The sequence below is a fragment of the Lissotriton vulgaris genome, chromosome 9 (assembly GCF_964263255.1).
Source record: "Lissotriton vulgaris chromosome 9, aLisVul1.2, whole genome shotgun sequence".
NCBI classification, from domain to species: domain Eukaryota; kingdom Metazoa; phylum Chordata; class Amphibia; order Caudata; family Salamandridae; genus Lissotriton; species Lissotriton vulgaris.
Window position 1 is genome coordinate 539,825,852 of NC_141697.1, and position 20,127 is coordinate 539,845,978.

General features: G+C 43.5%; 13 non-coding genes across 13 annotated transcripts; all 13 read right to left on the minus strand.

The window, feature by feature from the left end:
- Positions 1–469: 469 nt before the first annotated feature.
- TRNAG-UCC (transfer RNA glycine (anticodon UCC)) lies at positions 470–541 on the minus strand. The gene has a single exon. It is a non-coding gene; the product is annotated as a tRNA-Gly (tRNA).
- A 1,522-nt stretch (positions 542–2,063) lies between these two features.
- On the minus strand, positions 2,064–2,135 carry TRNAG-CCC (transfer RNA glycine (anticodon CCC)). Its single transcript has one exon. It is a non-coding gene; the product is annotated as a tRNA-Gly (tRNA).
- Positions 2,136–3,670: 1,535 nt separating this feature from the next.
- TRNAG-UCC (transfer RNA glycine (anticodon UCC)) lies at positions 3,671–3,742 on the minus strand. Its single transcript has one exon. It is a non-coding gene; the product is annotated as a tRNA-Gly (tRNA).
- Positions 3,743–5,264: 1,522 nt separating this feature from the next.
- Positions 5,265–5,336, minus strand: TRNAG-CCC (transfer RNA glycine (anticodon CCC)). The gene has a single exon. It is a non-coding gene; the product is annotated as a tRNA-Gly (tRNA).
- Positions 5,337–6,871: 1,535 nt separating this feature from the next.
- On the minus strand, positions 6,872–6,943 carry TRNAG-UCC (transfer RNA glycine (anticodon UCC)). The gene has a single exon. It is a non-coding gene; the product is annotated as a tRNA-Gly (tRNA).
- Positions 6,944–8,455: 1,512 nt separating this feature from the next.
- On the minus strand, positions 8,456–8,527 carry TRNAG-CCC (transfer RNA glycine (anticodon CCC)). The gene has a single exon. It is a non-coding gene; the product is annotated as a tRNA-Gly (tRNA).
- A 1,514-nt stretch (positions 8,528–10,041) lies between these two features.
- TRNAG-CCC (transfer RNA glycine (anticodon CCC)) lies at positions 10,042–10,113 on the minus strand. Its single transcript has one exon. It is a non-coding gene; the product is annotated as a tRNA-Gly (tRNA).
- Positions 10,114–11,647: 1,534 nt separating this feature from the next.
- TRNAG-UCC (transfer RNA glycine (anticodon UCC)) lies at positions 11,648–11,719 on the minus strand. Its single transcript has one exon. It is a non-coding gene; the product is annotated as a tRNA-Gly (tRNA).
- A 1,512-nt stretch (positions 11,720–13,231) lies between these two features.
- On the minus strand, positions 13,232–13,303 carry TRNAG-CCC (transfer RNA glycine (anticodon CCC)). The gene has a single exon. It is a non-coding gene; the product is annotated as a tRNA-Gly (tRNA).
- Positions 13,304–14,838: 1,535 nt separating this feature from the next.
- TRNAG-UCC (transfer RNA glycine (anticodon UCC)) lies at positions 14,839–14,910 on the minus strand. Its single transcript has one exon. It is a non-coding gene; the product is annotated as a tRNA-Gly (tRNA).
- Positions 14,911–16,432: 1,522 nt separating this feature from the next.
- On the minus strand, positions 16,433–16,504 carry TRNAG-CCC (transfer RNA glycine (anticodon CCC)). Its single transcript has one exon. It is a non-coding gene; the product is annotated as a tRNA-Gly (tRNA).
- Positions 16,505–18,039: 1,535 nt separating this feature from the next.
- Positions 18,040–18,111, minus strand: TRNAG-UCC (transfer RNA glycine (anticodon UCC)). Its single transcript has one exon. It is a non-coding gene; the product is annotated as a tRNA-Gly (tRNA).
- A 1,522-nt stretch (positions 18,112–19,633) lies between these two features.
- Positions 19,634–19,705, minus strand: TRNAG-CCC (transfer RNA glycine (anticodon CCC)). The gene has a single exon. It is a non-coding gene; the product is annotated as a tRNA-Gly (tRNA).
- Positions 19,706–20,127: the final 422 nt, after the last annotated feature.

Here is a 20,127-nt window from a genome sequence, read left to right on the forward strand (position 1 = left end):
ATTCCTCTAAACTTGCCCTCTGATGAAACATTTTGTGAGCTGCAGTTACCTCCGACGGCTACAAGGTGGTGCTACATTCAGGTGAGGGCACAAGTATGCACAAAATGTTGGGGACTTTTGCCAGATTTATTGCTGGATCTTGCATATTTTTTTCAGAGGCTAAATATTGCCTAGGAAATGCTTTTTAACATAGAGATGCTGGAGTTAAAATGTCTGGTCGGGCCTCAGCCCTTTCATTGTCTGCCCACTGTAACATATTTTTTTACCAGTACATGTGAGTGGTGACTCTGCTTTATGAAACTTATCATATATTAGGACAATGAATATAGCAGAAGGGGCGATCGAAATGCTTGCCTACATATTTGTTTATTTTTTATACAATGGCTGATTAACCTCTTAATTATATTACCATTTTGTGAAATGTTGCTTTAAAATATATCCTGCTTGCAGAATATATAAGTATTTGTACTGCGTTGGCCGGGAATCGAACCCGGGTCAACTGCTTGGAAGGCAGCTATGCTCACCACTATACCACCAACGCCCTCTGATCTTTGCGCTCTCGGTTCTAAACATTAGGACCCTGAGTTCAATGACTATCATGCACCAGCTTCAATGGTGCATTTGGTTTAGATACCAACATGAAAAGCAATAGAAAGTTTTTGTAGAGGGTAAGGAACTGGGATTGAAACCAAGGACAAAGCTGTGCAGAAGAGAAGAATGGAAAGCAGCAATACAAATAATAGATATGAACACATAGAGGCAGCATGGGAAGCAAAGCAGGGAAGAGAAATAGAGAACATTCCATGAAATGCCCAGGAGATAGATAAGAGCAGAACAAAAAAGGGAAGAATGAAATTCAAAGCCTCCACATAAAAGTGTTTGAAGGTCCCACCAGTCATTCATGCTTATTATTGTGTGCCTTTACTTTCAAAGTACAGTGTGGAGCTTTTGACGATCCCTCTCTTGTATTTCAGCAGACACAGATAGTTGAGAAGTCTTTTCTCACATAGCTGACACAAGCTTGCGCTTTTCCTTGCTGGTAGCGTGGAAATGACAGCTTGGTCCTTGGAAGTAAAATCAAGCAAAATTAGCAGAGGATGGTTTCGATCCATCGACCTCTGGGTTATGGGCCCAGCACACTTCCGCTGCGCCACTTTGCTCCGTTGTGAAAGTGTTCTTTTTATGCAGATAAGGAGCATTAGGCAGAGTAGCATGGGATTGGTCTGGCTCTCACCTCATTTGCATAAGTATATCCCAAGGCATGCTGGGTGCAGAAAAACTTCATCTTCCCCTCTCACAATCAGTCATAACTGAAAGTCAGACACTCTTAGGCACTAGCCGTTTCAGGCCTTTATCAAGACAGTAGCTCTTGAACCATCTCTCTCTCGCTCTGTGATCCTAGCACTAGCATGCTCAGGATTTGGCTTTACCTTGGAGCCAGAGATATACCCGGTGAGGGCTTGCCCGGTGTGAGGCTTTTGAGCGTTTGGGAGCGTTCGGGACGTGAGTGGACGTTGGACAGGAAACTATGCGAATATGAAGCCTCCAACATTCCTGCTTCAGTGAGTGGTTCTTTCCATGGACATCTGACTCTTGGATTCCTCTCAACTTGCCTTCTGATAAAACATTTTGTGAGCAGCAGTTTCCTTCGACAGCTACAAGGTGGCGCTACATTCAGGTGAGAGCACAAGTATGCACAAAATGTTAGGGACTTTTGCCAGATTTATCGGTGGATCTTGCATATTTTTTCAGAGGCTAGATATTGCCTAGAAATGCTTTTTAACATAGAGATGCTGGAGTTACAATGTCTGGTCGGGCCTCAGCCCTTCCATTGTTTGCCCACTGTAACAAATTTATTACCAGCACATGTGTGTTGTGACTCTGCTTTATGAAACTTATCATATATTAGGACAATGTATGTAGCAGAAGGTGCGATTGAGATGTTTGCCCACGTATTTGTTTATTTTTTTATATATGGCTGATTAATCTGTTCGTGAAATTTCCATTTTGTGACATGTTGCATTACAATATATCCTGCTTGCAGAATATATAAGTATTTTCAGTGCGTTGGCCGGGAATCGAACCCGGGTCAACTGCTTGGGAAGCAGCTATGCTCACCACTATACCACCAACGCCCTCTGATGTGTTAGCTCTCGGTTCTAAATATTACGTTGCAGAAATCAATGACTATCTTGCACCAGCTTCAATGGTGCATTTGGTTTAGATACCAACATGAGAAGCAGTAGAACGTTTTTTGCAGAGGGTAAGGAACTGGGGATTGAAACCAAGGACAAAGTTGTGCAGAAGAGAAGAAATGAAAAGCAACAGTACAAATAGTAGAAATGAGCATATATAGGCAGCATGGGAAGCAAAGCAGGGAAGAGAAAGAGAACATTCCATGAAATGCCCAGGAGATAGATAAGAGCAGAACAAAAAGGGAAGAATGAAATTCAAAGCATGCCCAGAAAGTTGTGTGAAGCTCCCACCAGTCAGTCATTTATGGTTATAATTGTGTGTCTTTACTTTCAAAGTACAGGGTTGTACCTTTCACGATCACTCTTGTATTACACAGACACGAATAGTTGAGAAGTCTTTTCTCACATAGCTGGCACAAGCTTGCACTTTTCCTTTCTGGCTATGTGGAAATGACAGCTTGGTCCTTGGAAGGAAAATCAAGCAAAATTAGCAGAGGATGGTTTCGATCCATCGACCTCTGGGTTATGGGCCCAGCACGCTTCCGCTGCGCCACTCTGCTCCTTTGTGAAAGTGTTCTCTTTATGCAGATGAGGAGGCATTCAGAGAAGTGACGTGGGATTGGTCGGGCTCTCACCTCATTTGCCTAAGTATATCGCAAGGCATGCTGGGTGCAGAAAATCTTTATCTTCCCCTCTCACAATCAGTCACAACTGAAAGTCCAGACCCTCTTAGGCACTAGCCGTTTCAGGCCTTTAACAAGACAACAGCTCTCCGACGCTCTCTGTCTCTCTCTCTCTCTCTGTGATCCTAGTGCTTGCATGCTCAGTATTTGGCTTTACCTGGGAGCCAGAGATCTACCCGGTGAGGGCTTGCCGGGTATAAGGCTTTAGAGCGTTTGGGAGCATTCGGTACATGAGAGGACGTTGGACTGGAAGCTATGCAAATTTGAAGCATCCAAACTTCCTGCTGCAGTCGGAGGCTCTTTCCATGGACATCTGCCTTTTGGATTCCTCTAAACTTGCCCTCTGATGAAACATTTTGTGAGCTGCAGTTACCTCCGACGGCTACAAGGTGGTGCTACATTCAGGTGAGGGCACAAGTATGCACAAAATGTTGGGGACTTTTGCCAGATTTATTGCTGGATCTTGCATATTTTTTTCAGAGGCTAAATATTGCCTAGGAAATGCTTTTTAACATAGAGATGCTGGAGTTAAAATGTCTGGTCAGGCCTCAGCCCTTTCATTGTCTGCCACTGTAACATATTTTTTTACCAGTACATGTGAGTGGTGACTCTGCTTTATGAAACTTATCATATATTAGGACAATGAATATAGCAGAAGGGGCGATCGAAATGCTTGCCTACATATTTGTTTATTTTTTATATAATGGCTGATTAACCTCTTAATTATATTACCATTTTGTGAAATGTTGCTTTAAAATATATCCTGCTTGCAGAATATATAAGTATTTGTACTGCGTTGGCCGGGAATCGAACCCGGGTCAACTGCTTGGAAGGCAGCTATGCTCACCACTATACCACCAACGCCCTCTGATCTTTGCGCTCTCGGTTCTAAACATTAGGACCCTGAGTTCAATGACTATCATGCACCAGCTTCAATGGTGCATTTGGTTTAGATACCAACATGAAAAGCAATAGAAAGTTTTTGTAGAGGGTAAGGAACTGGGATTGAAACCAAGGACAAAGCTGTGCAGAAGAGAAGAATGGAAAGCAGCAATACAAATAATAGATATGAACACATAGAGGCAGCATGGGAAGCAAAGCAGGGAAGAGAAATAGAGAACATTCCATGAAATGCCCAGGAGATAGATAAGAGCAGAACAAAAAAGGGAAGAATGAAATTCAAAGCCTCCACATAAAAGTGTTTGAAGGTCCCACCAGTCATTCATGCTTATTATTGTGTGCCTTTACTTTCAAAGTACAGTGTGGAGCTTTTGACGATCCCTCTCTTGTATTTCAGCAGACACAGATAGTTGAGAAGTCTTTTCTCACATAGCTGACACAAGCTTGCGCTTTTCCTTGCTGGTAGCGTGGAAATGACAGCTTGGTCCTTGGAAGTAAAATCAAGCAAAATTAGCAGAGGATGGTTTCGATCCGTCGACCTCTGGGTTATGGGCCCAGCACGCTTCCGCTGCGCCACTTTGCTCTGTTGTGAAAGTGTTCTTTTTATGCAGATAAGGAGCATTAGGCAGAGTAGCATGGGATTGGTCTGGCTCTCACCTCATTTGCATAAGTATATCCCAAGGCATGCTGGGTGCAGAAAAACTTCATCTTCCCCTCTCACAATCAGTCATAACTGAAAGTCAGACACTCTTAGGCACTAGCCGTTTCAGGCCTTTATCAAGACAGTAGCTCTTGAACCATCTCTCTCTCGCTCTGTGATCCTAGCACTAGCATGCTCAGGATTTGGCTTTACCTTGGAGCCAGAGATATACCCGGTGAGGGCTTGCCCGGTGTGAGGCTTTTGAGCGTTTGGGAGCGTTCGGGACGTGAGTGGACGTTGGACAGGAAACTATGCGAATATGAAGCCTCCAACATTCCTGCTTCAGTGAGTGGTTCTTTCCATGGACATCTGACTCTTGGATTCCTCTCAACTTGCCTTCTGATAAAACATTTTGTGAGCAGCAGTTTCCTTCGACAGCTACAAGGTGGCGCTACATTCAGGTGAGAGCACAAGTATGCACAAAATGTTAGGGACTTTTGCCAGATTTATCGGTGGATCTTGCATATTTTTTCAGAGGCTAGATATTGCCTAGAAATGCTTTTTAACATAGAGATGCTGGAGTTACAATGTCTGGTCGGGCCTCAGCCCTTCCATTGTTTGCCCACTGTAACAAATTTATTACCAGCACATGTGTGTTGTGACTCTGCTTTATGAAACTTATCATATATTAGGACAATGTATGTAGCAGAAGGTGCGATTGAGATGTTTGCCCACGTATTTGTTTATTTTTTTATATATGGCTGATTAATCTGTTCGTGAAATTTCCATTTTGTGACATGTTGCATTACAATATATCCTGCTTGCAGAATATATAAGTATTTTCAGTGCGTTGGCCGGGAATCGAACCCGGGTCAACTGCTTGGGAAGCAGCTATGCTCACCACTATACCACCAACGCCCTCTGATGTGTTAGCTCTCGGTTCTAAATATTACGTTGCAGAAATCAATGACTATCTTGCACCAGCTTCAATGGTGCATTTGGTTTAGATACCAACATGAGAAGCAGTAGAACGTTTTTTGCAGAGGGTAAGGAACTGGGGATTGAAACCAAGGACAAAGTTGTGCAGAAGAGAAGAAATGAAAAGCAACAGTACAAATAGTAGAAATGAGCATATATAGGCAGCATGGGAAGCAAAGCAGGGAAGAGAAAGAGAACATTCCATGAAATGCCCAGGAGATAGATAAGAGCAGAACAAAAAGGGAAGAATGAAATTCAAAGCATGCCCAGAAAGTTGTGTGAAGCTCCCACCAGTCAGTCATTTATGGTTATAATTGTGTGTCTTTACTTTCAAAGTACAGGGTTGTACCTTTCACGATCACTCTTGTATTACACAGACACGAATAGTTGAGAAGTCTTTTCTCACATAGCTGGCACAAGCTTGCACTTTTCCTTTCTGGCTATGTGGAAATGACAGCTTGGTCCTTGGAAGGAAAATCAAGCAAAATTAGCAGAGGATGGTTTCGATCCATCGACCTCTGGGTTATGGGCCCAGCACGCTTCCGCTGCGCCACTCTGCTCCTTTGTGAAAGTGTTCTCTTTATGCAGATGAGGAGGCATTCAGAGAAGTGACGTGGGATTGGTCGGGCTCTCACCTCATTTGCCTAAGTATATCGCAAGGCATGCTGGGTGCAGAAAATCTTTATCTTCCCCTCTCACAATCAGTCACAACTGAAAGTCCAGACCCTCTTAGGCACTAGCCGTTTCAGGCCTTTAACAAGACAACAGCTCTCCGACGCTCTCTGTCTCTCTCTCTCTCTCTGTGATCCTAGTGCTTGCATGCTCAGTATTTGGCTTTACCTGGGAGCCAGAGATCTACCCGGTGAGGGCTTGCCGGGTATAAGGCTTTAGAGCGTTTGGGAGCATTCGGTACATGAGAGGACGTTGGACTGGAAGCTATGCAAATTTGAAGCATCCAAACTTCCTGCTGCAGTCGGAGGCTCTTTCCATGGACATCTGCCTTTTGGATTCCTCTAAACTTGCCCTCTGATGAAACATTTTGTGAGCTGCAGTTACCTCCGACGGCTACAAGGTGGTGCTACATTCAGGTGAGGGCACAAGTATGCACAAAATGTTGGGGACTTTTGCCAGATTTATTGCTGGATCTTGCATATTTTTTTCAGAGGCTAAATATTGCCTAGGAAATGCTTTTTAACATAGAGATGCTGGAGTTAAAATGTCTGGTCAGGCCTCAGCCCTTTCATTGTCTGCCACTGTAACATATTTTTTTACCAGTACATGTGAGTGGTGACTCTGCTTTATGAAACTTATCATATATTAGGACAATGAATATAGCAGAAGGGGCGATCGAAATGCTTGCCTACATATTTGTTTATTTTTTATATAATGGCTGATTAACCTCTTAATTATATTACCATTTTGTGAAATGTTGCTTTAAAATATATCCTGCTTGCAGAATATATAAGTATTTGTACTGCGTTGGCCGGGAATCGAACCCGGGTCAACTGCTTGGAAGGCAGCTATGCTCACCACTATACCACCAACGCCCTCTGATCTTTGCGCTCTCGGTTCTAAACATTAGGACCCTGAGTTCAATGACTATCATGCACCAGCTTCAATGGTGCATTTGGTTTAGATACCAACATGAAAAGCAATAGAAAGTTTTTGTAGAGGGTAAGGAACTGGGATTGAAACCAAGGACAAAGCTGTGCAGAAGAGAAGAATGGAAAGCAGCAATACAAATAATAGATATGAACACATAGAGGCAGCATGGGAAGCAAAGCAGGGAAGAGAAATAGAGAACATTCCATGAAATGCCCAGGAGATAGATAAGAGCAGAACAAAAAAGGGAAGAATGAAATTCAAAGCCTCCACATAAAAGTGTTTGAAGGTCCCACCAGTCATTCATGCTTATTATTGTGTGCCTTTACTTTCAAAGTACAGTGTGGAGCTTTTGACGATCCCTCTCTTGTATTTCAGCAGACACAGATAGTTGAGAAGTCTTTTCTCACATAGCTGACACAAGCTTGCGCTTTTCCTTGCTGGTAGCGTGGAAATGACAGCTTGGTCCTTGGAAGTAAAATCAAGCAAAATTAGCAGAGGATGGTTTCGATCCATCGACCTCTGGGTTATGGGCCCAGCACGCTTCCGCTGCGCCACTTTGCTCTGTTGTGAAAGTGTTCTTTTTATGCAGATAAGGAGCATTAGGCAGAGTAGCATGGGATTGGTCTGGCTCTCACCTCATTTGCATAAGTATATCCCAAGGCATGCTGGGTGCAGAAAAACTTCATCTTCCCCTCTCACAATCAGTCATAACTGAAAGTCAGACACTCTTAGGCACTAGCCGTTTCAGGCCTTTATCAAGACAGTAGCTCTTGAACCATCTCTCTCTCGCTCTGTGATCCTAGCACTAGCATGCTCAGGATTTGGCTTTACCTTGGAGCCAGAGATATACCCGGTGAGGGCTTGCCCGGTGTGAGGCTTTTGAGCGTTTGGGAGCGTTGTGGACGTTGGACAGGAAACTATGCGAATATGAAGCCTCCAACATTCCTGCTTCAGTGAGTGGTTCTTTCCATGGACATCTGACTCTTGGATTCCTCTCAACTTGCCTTCTGATAAAACATTTTGTGAGCAGCAGTTTCCTTCGACAGCTACAAGGTGGCGCTACATTCAGGTGAGAGCACAAGTATGCACAAAATGTTAGGGACTTTTGCCAGATTTATCGGTGGATCTTGCATATTTTTTCAGAGGCTAGATATTGCCTAGAAATGCTTTTTAACATAGAGATGCTGGAGTTACAATGTCTGGTCGGGCCTCAGCCCTTCCATTGTTTGCCCACTGTAACAAATTTATTACCAGCACATGTGTGTTGTGACTCTGCTTTATGAAACTTATCATATATTAGGACAATGTATGTAGCAGAAGGTGCGATTGAGATGTTTGCCCACGTATTTGTTTATTTTTTTATATATGGCTGATTAATCTGTTCGTGAAATTTCCATTTTGTGACATGTTGCATTACAATATATCCTGCTTGCAGAATATATAAGTATTTTCAGTGCGTTGGCCGGGAATCGAACCCGGGTCAACTGCTTGGGAAGCAGCTATGCTCACCACTATACCACCAACGCCCTCTGATGTGTTAGCTCTCGGTTCTAAATATTACGTTGCAGAAATCAATGACTATCTTGCACCAGCTTCAATGGTGCATTTGGTTTAGATACCAACATGAGAAGCAGTAGAACGTTTTTTGCAGAGGGTAAGGAACTGGGGATTGAAACCAAGGACAAAGCTGTGCAGAAGAGAAGAATGGAAAGCAGCAATACAAATAATAGATATGAACACATAGAGGCAGCATGGGAAGCAAAGCAGGGAAGAGAAATAGAGAACATTCCATGAAATGCCCAGGAGATAGATAAGAGCAGAACAAAAAAGGGAAGAATGAAATTCAAAGCCTCCACATAAAAGTGTTTGAAGGTCCCACCAGTCATTCATGCTTATTATTGTGTGCCTTTACTTTCAAAGTACAGTGTGGAGCTTTTGACGATCCCTCTCTTGTATTTCAGCAGACACAGATAGTTGAGAAGTCTTTTCTCACATAGCTGACACAAGCTTGCGCTTTTCCTTGCTGGTAGCGTGGAAATGACAGCTTGGTCCTTGGAAGTAAAATCAAGCAAAATTAGCAGAGGATGGTTTCGATCCATCGACCTCTGGGTTATGGGCCCAGCACGCTTCCGCTGCGCCACTTTGCTCTGTTGTGAAAGTGTTCTTTTTATGCAGATAAGGAGCATTAGGCAGAGTAGCATGGGATTGGTCTGGCTCTCACCTCATTTGCATAAGTATATCCCAAGGCATGCTGGGTGCAGAAAAACTTCATCTTCCCCTCTCACAATCAGTCATAACTGAAAGTCAGACACTCTTAGGCACTAGCCGTTTCAGGCCTTTATCAAGACAGTAGCTCTTGAACCATCTCTCTCTCGCTCTGTGATCCTAGCACTAGCATGCTCAGGATTTGGCTTTACCTTGGAGCCAGAGATATACCCGGTGAGGGCTTGCCCGGTGTGAGGCTTTTGAGCGTTTGGGAGCGTTGTGGACGTTGGACAGGAAACTATGCGAATATGAAGCCTCCAACATTCCTGCTTCAGTGAGTGGTTCTTTCCATGGACATCTGACTCTTGGATTCCTCTCAACTTGCCTTCTGATAAAACATTTTGTGAGCAGCAGTTTCCTTCGACAGCTACAAGGTGGCGCTACATTCAGGTGAGAGCACAAGTATGCACAAAATGTTAGGGACTTTTGCCAGATTTATCGGTGGATCTTGCATATTTTTTCAGAGGCTAGATATTGCCTAGAAATGCTTTTTAACATAGAGATGCTGGAGTTACAATGTCTGGTCGGGCCTCAGCCCTTCCATTGTTTGCCCACTGTAACAAATTTATTACCAGCACATGTGTGTTGTGACTCTGCTTTATGAAACTTATCATATATTAGGACAATGTATGTAGCAGAAGGTGCGATTGAGATGTTTGCCCACGTATTTGTTTATTTTTTTATATATGGCTGATTAATCTGTTCGTGAAATTTCCATTTTGTGACATGTTGCATTACAATATATCCTGCTTGCAGAATATATAAGTATTTTCAGTGCGTTGGCCGGGAATCGAACCCGGGTCAACTGCTTGGGAAGCAGCTATGCTCACCACTATACCACCAACGCCCTCTGATGTGTTAGCTCTCGGTTCTAAATATTACGTTGCAGAAATCAATGACTATCTTGCACCAGCTTCAATGGTGCATTTGGTTTAGATACCAACATGAGAAGCAGTAGAACGTTTTTTGCAGAGGGTAAGGAACTGGGGATTGAAACCAAGGACAAAGTTGTGCAGAAGAGAAGAAATGAAAAGCAACAGTACAAATAGTAGAAATGAGCATATATAGGCAGCATGGGAAGCAAAGCAGGGAAGAGAAAGAGAACATTCCATGAAATGCCCAGGAGATAGATAAGAGCAGAACAAAAAGGGAAGAATGAAATTCAAAGCATGCCCAGAAAGTTGTGTGAAGCTCCCACCAGTCAGTCATTTATGGTTATAATTGTGTGTCTTTACTTTCAAAGTACAGGGTTGTACCTTTCACGATCACTCTTGTATTACACAGACACGAATAGTTGAGAAGTCTTTTCTCACATAGCTGGCACAAGCTTGCACTTTTCCTTTCTGGCTATGTGGAAATGACAGCTTGGTCCTTGGAAGGAAAATCAAGCAAAATTAGCAGAGGATGGTTTCGATCCATCGACCTCTGGGTTATGGGCCCAGCACGCTTCCGCTGCGCCACTCTGCTCCTTTGTGAAAGTGTTCTCTTTATGCAGATGAGGAGGCATTCAGAGAAGTGACGTGGGATTGGTCGGGCTCTCACCTCATTTGCCTAAGTATATCGCAAGGCATGCTGGGTGCAGAAAATCTTTATCTTCCCCTCTCACAATCAGTCACAACTGAAAGTCCAGACCCTCTTAGGCACTAGCCGTTTCAGGCCTTTAACAAGACAACAGCTCTCCGACGCTCTCTGTCTCTCTCTCTCTCTCTGTGATCCTAGTGCTTGCATGCTCAGTATTTGGCTTTACCTGGGAGCCAGAGATCTACCCGGTGAGGGCTTGCCGGTATAAGGCTTTAGAGCGTTTGGGAGCGTTCGGTACATGAGAGGACGTTGGACTGGAAGCTATGCAAATTTGAAGCATCCAAACTTCCTGCTGCAGTCGGAGGCTCTTTCCATGGACATCTGCCTTTTGGATTCCTCTAAACTTGCCCTCTGATGAAACATTTTGTGAGCTGCAGTTACCTCCGACGGCTACAAGGTGGTGCTACATTCAGGTGAGGGCACAAGTATGCACAAAATGTTGGGGACTTTTGCCAGATTTATTGCTGGATCTTGCATATTTTTTTCAGAGGCTAAATATTGCCTAGGAAATGCTTTTTAACATAGAGATGCTGGAGTTAAAATGTCTGGTCAGGCCTCAGCCCTTTCATTGTCTGCCACTGTAACATATTTTTTTACCAGTACATGTGAGTGGTGACTCTGCTTTATGAAACTTATCATATATTAGGACAATGAATATAGCAGAAGGGGCGATCGAAATGCTTGCCTACATATTTGTTTATTTTTTATATAATGGCTGATTAACCTCTTAATTATATTACCATTTTGTGAAATGTTGCTTTAAAATATATCCTGCTTGCAGAATATATAAGTATTTGTACTGCGTTGGCCGGGAATCGAACCCGGGTCAACTGCTTGGAAGGCAGCTATGCTCACCACTATACCACCAACGCCCTCTGATCTTTGCGCTCTCGGTTCTAAACATTAGGACCCTGAGTTCAATGACTATCATGCACCAGCTTCAATGGTGCATTTGGTTTAGATACCAACATGAAAAGCAATAGAAAGTTTTTGTAGAGGGTAAGGAACTGGGATTGAAACCAAGGACAAAGCTGTGCAGAAGAGAAGAATGGAAAGCAGCAATACAAATAATAGATATGAACGCATAGAGGCAGCATGGGAAGCAAAGCAGGGAAGAGAAATAGAGAACATTCCATGAAATGCCCAGGAGATAGATAAGAGCAGAACAAAAAAGGGAAGAATGAAATTCAAAGCCTCCACATAAAAGTGTTTGAAGGTCCCACCAGTCATTCATGCTTATTATTGTGTGCCTTTACTTTCAAAGTACAGTGTGGAGCTTTTGACGATCCCTCTCTTGTATTTCAGCAGACACAGATAGTTGAGAAGTCTTTTCTCACATAGCTGACACAAGCTTGCGCTTTTCCTTGCTGGTAGCGTGGAAATGACAGCTTGGTCCTTGGAAGTAAAATCAAGCAAAATTAGCAGAGGATGGTTTCGATCCATCGACCTCTGGGTTATGGGCCCAGCACGCTTCCGCTGCGCCACTTTGCTCTGTTGTGAAAGTGTTCTTTTTATGCAGATAAGGAGCATTAGGCAGAGTAGCATGGGATTGGTCTGGCTCTCACCTCATTTGCATAAGTATATCCCAAGGCATGCTGGGTGCAGAAAAACTTCATCTTCCCCTCTCACAATCAGTCATAACTGAAAGTCAGACACTCTTAGGCACTAGCCGTTTCAGGCCTTTATCAAGACAGTAGCTCTTGAACCATCTCTCTCTCGCTCTGTGATCCTAGCACTAGCATGCTCAGGATTTGGCTTTACCTTGGAGCCAGAGATATACCCGGTGAGGGCTTGCCCGGTGTGAGGCTTTTGAGCGTTTGGGAGCGTTGTGGACGTTGGACAGGAAACTATGCGAATATGAAGCCTCCAACATTCCTGCTTCAGTGAGTGGTTCTTTCCATGGACATCTGACTCTTGGATTCCTCTCAACTTGCCTTCTGATAAAACATTTTGTGAGCAGCAGTTTCCTTCGACAGCTACAAGGTGGCGCTACATTCAGGTGAGAGCACAAGTATGCACAAAATGTTAGGGACTTTTGCCAGATTTATCGGTGGATCTTGCATATTTCTTCAGAGGCTAGATATTGCCTAGAAATGCTTTTTAACATAGAGATGCTGGAGTTACAATGTCTGGTCGGGCCTCAGCCCTTCCATTGTTTGCCCACTGTAACAAATTTATTACCAGCACATGTGTGTTGTGACTCTGCTTTATGAAACTTATCATATATTAGGACAATGTATGTAGCAGAAGGTGCGATTGAGATGTTTGCCCACGTATTTGTTTATTTTTTTATATATGGCTGATTAATCTGTTCGTGAAATTTCCATTTTGTGACATGTTGCATTACAATATATCCTGCTTGCAGAATATATAAGTATTTTCAGTGCGTTGGCCGGGAATCGAACCCGGGTCAACTGCTTGGGAAGCAGCTATGCTCACCACTATACCACCAACGCCCTCTGATGTGTTAGCTCTCGGTTCTAAATATTACGTTGCAGAAATCAATGACTATCTTGCACCAGCTTCAATGGTGCATTTGGTTTAGATACCAACATGAGAAGCAGTAGAACGTTTTTTGCAGAGGGTAAGGAACTGGGGATTGAAACCAAGGACAAAGTTGTGCAGAAGAGAAGAAATGAAAAGCAACAGTACAAATAGTAGAAATGAGCATATATAGGCAGCATGGGAAGCAAAGCAGGGAAGAGAAAGAGAACATTCCATGAAATGCCCAGGAGATAGATAAGAGCAGAACAAAAAGGGAAGAATGAAATTCAAAGCATGCCCAGAAAGTTGTGTGAAGCTCCCACCAGTCAGTCATTTATGGTTATAATTGTGTGTCTTTACTTTCAAAGTACAGGGTTGTACCTTTCACGATCACTCTTGTATTACACAGACACGAATAGTTGAGAAGTCTTTTCTCACATAGCTGGCACAAGCTTGCACTTTTCCTTTCTGGCTATGTGGAAATGACAGCTTGGTCCTTGGAAGGAAAATCAAGCAAAATTAGCAGAGGATGGTTTCGATCCATCGACCTCTGGGTTATGGGCCCAGCACGCTTCCGCTGCGCCACTCTGCTCCTTTGTGAAAGTGTTCTCTTTATGCAGATGAGGAGGCATTCAGAGAAGTGACGTGGGATTGGTCGGGCTCTCACCTCATTTGCCTAAGTATATCGCAAGGCATGCTGGGTGCAGAAAATCTTTATCTTCCCCTCTCACAATCAGTCACAACTGAAAGTCCAGACCCTCTTAGGCACTAGCCGTTTCAGGCCTTTAACAAGACAACAGCTCTCCGACGCTCTCTGTCTCTCTCTCTCTCTCTGTGATCCTAGTGCTTGCATGCTCAGTATTTGGCTTTACCTGGGAGCCAGAGATCTACCCGGTGAGGGCTTGCCGGTATAAGGCTTTAGAGCGTTTGGGAGCGTTCGGTACATGAGAGGACGTTGGACTGGAAGCTATGCAAATTTGAAGCATCCAAACTTCCTGCTGCAGTCGGAGGCTCTTTCCATGGACATCTGCCTTTTGGATTCCTCTAAACTTGCCCTCTGATGAAACATTTTGTGAGCTGCAGTTACCTCCGACGGCTACAAGGTGGTGCTACATTCAGGTGAGGGCACAAGTATGCACAAAATGTTGGGGACTTTTGCCAGATTTATTGCTGGATCTTGCATATTTTTTTCAGAGGCTAAATATTGCCTAGGAAATGCTTTTTAACATAGAGATGCTGGAGTTAAAATGTCTGGTCGGGCCTCAGCCCTTTCATTGTCTGCCCACTGTAACATATTTTTTTACCAGTACATGTGAGTGGTGACTCTGCTTTATGAAACTTATCATATATTAGGACAATGAATATAGCAGAAGGGGCGATCGAAATGCTTGCCTACATATTTGTTTATTTTTTATACAATGGCTGATTAACCTCTTAATTATATTACCATTTTGTGAAATGTTGCTTTAAAATATATCCTGCTTGCAGAATATATAAGTATTTGTACTGCGTTGGCCGGGAATCGAACCCGGGTCAACTGCTTGGAAGGCAGCTATGCTCACCACTATACCACCAACGCCCTCTGATCTTTGCGCTCTCGGTTCTAAACATTAGGACCCTGAGTTCAATGACTATCATGCACCAGCTTCAATGGTGCATTTGGTTTAGATACCAACATGAAAAGCAATAGAAAGTTTTTGTAGAGGGTAAGGAACTGGGATTGAAACCAAGGACAAAGCTGTGCAGAAGAGAAGAATGGAAAGCAGCAATACAAATAATAGATATGAACACATAGAGGCAGCATGGGAAGCAAAGCAGGGAAGAGAAATAGAGAACATTCCATGAAATGCCCAGGAGATAGATAAGAGCAGAACAAAAAAGGGAAGAATGAAATTCAAAGCCTCCACATAAAAGTGTTTGAAGGTCCCACCAGTCATTCATGCTTATTATTGTGTGCCTTTACTTTCAAAGTACAGTGTGGAGCTTTTGACGATCCCTCTCTTGTATTTCAGCAGACACAGATAGTTGAGAAGTCTTTTCTCACATAGCTGACACAAGCTTGCGCTTTTCCTTGCTGGTAGCGTGGAAATGACAGCTTGGTCCTTGGAAGTAAAATCAAGCAAAATTAGCAGAGGATGGTTTCGATCCATCGACCTCTGGGTTATGGGCCCAGCACGCTTCCGCTGCGCCACTTTGCTCTGTTGTGAAAGTGTTCTTTTTATGCAGATAAGGAGCATTAGGCAGAGTAGCATGGGATTGGTCTGGCTCTCACCTCATTTGCATAAGTATATCCCAAGGCATGCTGGGTGCAGAAAAACTTCATCTTCCCCTCTCACAATCAGTCATAACTGAAAGTCAGACACTCTTAGGCACTAGCCGTTTCAGGCCTTTATCAAGACAGTAGCTCTTGAACCATCTCTCTCTCGCTCTGTGATCCTAGCACTAGCATGCTCAGGATTTGGCTTTACCTTGGAGCCAGAGATATACCCGGTGAGGGCTTGCCCGGTGTGAGGCTTTTGAGCGTTTGGGAGCGTTCGGGACGTGAGTGGACGTTGGACAGGAAACTATGCGAATATGAAGCCTCCAACATTCCTGCTTCAGTGAGTGGTTCTTTCCATGGACATCTGACTCTTGGATTCCTCTCAACTTGCCTTCTGATAAAACATTTTGTGAGCAGCAGTTTCCTTCGACAGCTACAAGGTGGCGCTACATTCAGGTGAGAGCACAAGTATGCACAAAATGTTAGGGACTTTTGCCAGATTTATCGGTGGATCTTGCATATTTTTTCAGAGGCTAGATATTGCCTAGAAATGCTTTTTAACATAGAGATGCTGGAGTTACAATGTCTGGTCGGGCCTCAGCCCTTCCATTGTTTGCCCACTGTAACAAATTTATTACCAGCACATGTGTGTTGTGACTCTGCTTTATGAAACTTATCATATATTAGGACAATGTATGTAGCAGAAGGTGCGATTGAGATGTTTGCCCACGTATTTGTTTATTTTTTTATATATGGCTGATTAATCTGTTCGTGAAATTTCCATTTTGTGACATGTTGCATTACAATATATCCTGCTTGCAGAATATATAAGTATTTTCAGTGCGTTGGCCGGGAATCGAACCCGGGTCAACTGCTTGGGAAGCAGCTATGCTCACCACTATACCACCAACGCCCTCTGATGTGTTAGCTCTCGGTTCTAAATATTACGTTGCAGAAATCAATGACTATCTTGCACCAGCTTCAATGGTGCATTTGGTTTAGATACCAACATGAGAAGCAGTAGAACGTTTTTTGCAGAGGGTAAGGAACTGGGGATTGAAACCAAGGACAAAGTTGTGCAGAAGAGAAGAAATGAAAAGCAACAGTACAAATAGTAGAAATGAGCATATATAGGCAGCATGGGAAGCAAAGCAGGGAAGAGAAAGAGAACATTCCATGAAATGCCCAGGAGATAGATAAGAGCAGAACAAAAAGGGAAGAATGAAATTCAAAGCATGCCCAGAAAGTTGTGTGAAGCTCCCACCAGTCAGTCATTTATGGTTATAATTGTGTGTCTTTACTTTCAAAGTACAGGGTTGTACCTTTCACGATCACTCTTGTATTACACAGACACGAATAGTTGAGAAGTCTTTTCTCACATAGCTGGCACAAGCTTGCACTTTTCCTTTCTGGCTATGTGGAAATGACAGCTTGGTCCTTGGAAGGAAAATCAAGCAAAATTAGCAGAGGATGGTTTCGATCCATCGACCTCTGGGTTATGGGCCCAGCACGCTTCCGCTGCGCCACTCTGCTCCTTTGTGAAAGTGTTCTCTTTATGCAGATGAGGAGGCATTCAGAGAAGTGACGTGGGATTGGTCGGGCTCTCACCTCATTTGCCTAAGTATATCGCAAGGCATGCTGGGTGCAGAAAATCTTTATCTTCCCCTCTCACAATCAGTCACAACTGAAAGTCCAGACCCTCTTGGGCACTAGCCGTTTCAGGCCTTTAACAAGACAACAGCTCTCCGACGCTCTCTGTCTCTCTCTCTCTCTCTGTGATCCTAGTGCTTGCATGCTCAGTATTTGGCTTTACCTGGGAGCCAGAGATCTACCCGGTGAGGGCTTGCCGGGTATAAGGCTTTAGAGCGTTTGGGAGCATTCGGTACATGAGAGGACGTTGGACTGGAAGCTATGCAAATTTGAAGCATCCAAACTTCCTGCTGCAGTCGGAGGCTCTTTCCATGGACATCTGCCTTTTGGATTCCTCTAAACTTGCCCTCTGATGAAACATTTTGTGAGCTGCAGTTACCTCCGACGGCTACAAGGTGGTGCTACATTCAGGTGAGGGCACAAGTATGCACAAAATGTTGGGGACTTTTGCCAGATTTATTGCTGGATCTTGCATATTTTTTTCAGAGGCTAAATATTGCCTAGGAAATGCTTTTTAACATAGAGATGCTGGAGTTAAAATGTCTGGTCAGGCCTCAGCCCTTTCATTGTCTGCCACTGTAACATATTTTTTTACCAGTACATGTGAGTGGTGACTCTGCTTTATGAAACTTATCATATATTAGGACAATGAATATAGCAGAAGGGGCGATCGAAATGCTTGCCTACATATTTGTTTATTTTTTATATAATGGCTGATTAACCTCTTAATTATATTACCATTTTGTGAAATGTTGCTTTAAAATATATCCTGCTTGCAGAATATATAAGTATTTGTACTGCGTTGGCCGGGAATCGAACCCGGGTCAACTGCTTGGAAGGCAGCTATGCTCACCACTATACCACCAACGCCCTCTGATCTTTGCGCTCTCGGTTCTAAACATTAGGACCCTGAGTTCAATGACTATCATGCACCAGCTTCAATGGTGCATTTGGTTTAGATACCAACATGAAAAGCAATAGAAAGTTTTTGTAGAGGGTAAGGAACTGGGATTGAAACCAAGGACAAAGCTGTGCAGAAGAGAAGAATGGAAAGCAGCAATACAAATAATAGATATGAACACATAGAGGCAGCATGGGAAGCAAAGCAGGGAAGAGAAATAGAGAACATTCCATGAAATGCCCAGGAGATAGATAAGAGCAGAACAAAAAAGGGAAGAATGAAATTCAAAGCCTCCACATAAAAGTGTTTGAAGGTCCCACCAGTCATTCATGCTTATTATTGTGTGCCTTTACTTTCAAAGTACAGTGTGGAGCTTTTGACGATCCCTCTCTTGTATTTCAGCAGACACAGATAGTTGAGAAGTCTTTTCTCACATAGCTGACACAAGCTTGCGCTTTTCCTTGCTGGTAGCGTGGAAATGACAGCTTGGTCCTTGGAAGTAAAATCAAGCAAAATTAGCAGAGGATGGTTTCGATCCATCGACCTCTGGGTTATGGGCCCAGCACGCTTCCGCTGCGCCACTTTGCTCTGTTGTGAAAGTGTTCTTTTTATGCAGATAAGGAGCATTAGGCAGAGTAGCATGGGATTGGTCTGGCTCTCACCTCATTTGCATAAGTATATCCCAAGGCATGCTGGGTGCAGAAAAACTTCATCTTCCCCTCTCACAATCAGTCATAACTGAAAGTCAGACACTCTTAGGCACTAGCCGTTTCAGGCCTTTATCAAGACAGTAGCTCTTGAACCATCTCTCTCTCGCTCTGTGATCCTAGCACTAGCATGCTCAGGATTTGGCTTTACCTTGGAGCCAGAGATATACCCGGTGAGGGCTTGCCCGGTGTGAGGCTTTTGAGCGTTTGGGAGCGTTCGGGACGTGAGTGGACGTTGGACAGGAAACTATGCGAATATGAAGCCTCCAACATTCCTGCTTCAGTGAGTGGTTCTTTCCATGGACATCTGACTCTTGGATTCCTCTCAACTTGCCTTCTGATAAAACATTTTGTGAGCAGCAGTTTCCTTCGACAGCTACAAGGTGGCGCTACATTCAGGTGAGAGCACAAGTATGCACAAAATGTTAGGGACTTTTGCCAGATTTATCGGTGGATCTTGCATATTTTTTCAGAGGCTAGATATTGCCTAGAAATGCTTTTTAACATAGAGATGCTGGAGTTACAATGTCTGGTCGGGCCTCAGCCCTTCCATTGTTTGCCCACTGTAACAAATTTATTACCAGCACATGTGTGTTGTGACTCTGCTTTATGAAACTTATCATATATTAGGACAATGTATGTAGCAGAAGGTGCGATTGAGATGTTTGCCCACGTATTTGTTTATTTTTTTATATATGGCTGATTAATCTGTTCGTGAAATTTCCATTTTGTGACATGTTGCATTACAATATATCCTGCTTGCAGAATATATAAGTATTTTCAGTGCGTTGGCCGGGAATCGAACCCGGGTCAACTGCTTGGGAAGCAGCTATGCTCACCACTATACCACCAACGCCCTCTGATGTGTTAGCTCTCGGTTCTAAATATTACGTTGCAGAAATCAATGACTATCTTGCACCAGCTTCAATGGTGCATTTGGTTTAGATACCAACATGAGAAGCAGTAGAACGTTTTTTGCAGAGGGTAAGGAACTGGGGATTGAAACCAAGGACAAAGTTGTGCAGAAGAGAAGAAATGAAAAGCAACAGTACAAATAGTAGAAATGAGCATATATAGGCAGCATGGGAAGCAAAGCAGGGAAGAGAAAGAGAACATTCCATGAAATGCCCAGGAGATAGATAAGAGCAGAACAAAAAGGGAAGAATGAAATTCAAAGCATGCCCAGAAAGTTGTGTGAAGCTCCCACCAGTCAGTCATTTATGGTTATAATTGTGTGTCTTTACTTTCAAAGTACAGGGTTGTACCTTTCACGATCAC